Below are 1,995 nucleotides of genomic sequence, written 5' to 3'. Positions count from 1 at the left end.
TTTTTTATTTGTTTCTTGATAGGTTTCCATTGATTCTATTGTTGACAAAATATCGTCATCAGTGATAAACCCCAAAAGGATAGATTTTGGTAACTCATGAATTGACTAAAACCTAATGGCATCATTTGATGGAACCAAACTTGCTTTGTCAACAACCGTTTGTTTAAATTTAACCATGGACAGACAGAAATATCCCTGCTTCCTCTCTAAGTACAGAAGTAGACTTCCTTCATCTATTTATTGATTCATGTTTAAATTGATGAAGCTCTCCAACCACCTGGGCCCTGTTTCATAATGAAAGCTAATAGTATTAGTTCAAAATACAAGTAAAGAAACAACTTGTTAATTACACTAATACTTATTTGTTTTCATAATAGGGAGGACTATTAGTAATATTACAGTAGTGTATTTTGCATTTTGTAGATATAAAAGAAAATCTAAAATGGTTTGTGGGTCCTGTTTGTGAAGAACATGAATGCATTAATTTTTTATTTTTAATGCTAAATATATTTTTGAATAATAAGTTTTAATTTAGGTTAAATTGTGATAAGGATTATTTTTTACCTAGCAAAAAAACTGAAGATTTTTTAAACTCAATAATTGCCTTTTTAAGATTTTTTTTTAGCTAAAAAATAATTTAACCAAGCAAAATATTATATTATAATGTAAAAAAGTGAAAAATTGTTGGAATTATACAAACTGTTTTATTTTATATAATCTCATACTCTATAGTTCTGAAGGGCCTATTATGTATAATACCAGTTCAAACGGATGGTGTTAATATCAGGAATTATGGATTTGAATGGTTTTAGTCGTAAAGGAGCCGCTATTTGTGAGTCTATATCAGCTTTACGGCTTCTTTGCAATTGGACACAGTAAAGCTTAATGAATAACTTACCATAGTTTCTAGAACAGTATAAAACTGCTATAATTAATTGAATGGAATGGCTACTAAAAAAATTATAGTTGGGAGGTTATAGGGATCTTCTATTTGAAAACTGAACTGGATAGGATCGGTTTATTTATCTTAAACTTTTGACGATCAGGGTTCTAATTTTTTTAAATAAAACGAGTAAATATGCTGATCAATATTCTCCTTTAACCCAAATTGTTGACTTCAGTATTTGAAATATTAACATATTATCAAAGATAGTCTGACCATGACATTAATTCAACTAGTTTGACTTACCTATTGTTGAAATTCCAATATTTTTTGAGCCAATGGTTAAATGTTTTTTTTTTTATCTTTAATCCAATATTACAGGGATACTGGTGTCCTGTCATAGAGTTCCAGGAGCATCTCTATAATATTGTTGTCAGCTTTTGCTCCCTAATTAGGGAGAATAGAAGTGTGGGAAGATTTCAAACCCTAAAGGCTTGTAAGGCCTTTATAAGTTGCAAGTAACCTATCCCATACAGATAGGATACTTGTAACTCTTTTTATTTTTGTCTCAGTAGATTAACTAGCTGAGTATTTATACCTTTGGAGGATCAATACTTTTTATCTGATACTTTAGGTATAGTATGTGAGTGTTGATACTTTGGTATTATCTCAACATCCTTAGTCGCAGGTCATGTGTTGTAGCATTTGTTATTTGTTGGATGTTCAAACCTCCAATGTATGTTAAAAATCGATAGTTTTTTTTATCTCACAAACAGTACCATGATAATGTCAAAAAATTCTTGTTTGAATGTGAACAATAAATGGTTGATTTCATCAGAGATTCAAGGAAACCTAAACCTGCCAAGATTGAGAAACAAGGTAAAATTTACAGCTTTGTTTTAAAAAGTTTTAGTCAATTTTTTGAATAATAAATATACTTTTTTATAATCTTTAAATTTCTTTCTTGAGACTGGCAATTTTTTACTAAATAATTCAAAAACACTATCCAAATTATAGTCTCAAAACATTTATTTCATTCACACGTCCAACGTTTCGGCCAATTCGCCCATCTTCAGGGACAATCTATTACAAAAAGTTTCCATTATTTGTAT

Source organism: Halyomorpha halys, unplaced genomic scaffold (assembly GCF_000696795.3).
Source record: "Halyomorpha halys isolate HHAL.00 unplaced genomic scaffold, Hhal_1.1 Scaffold700.1, whole genome shotgun sequence".
NCBI lineage: Eukaryota > Metazoa > Arthropoda > Insecta > Hemiptera > Pentatomidae > Halyomorpha > Halyomorpha halys.
The sequence above is the reverse complement of the archived record's forward strand: the minus strand, read 5'-3'. Positions refer to the sequence as shown.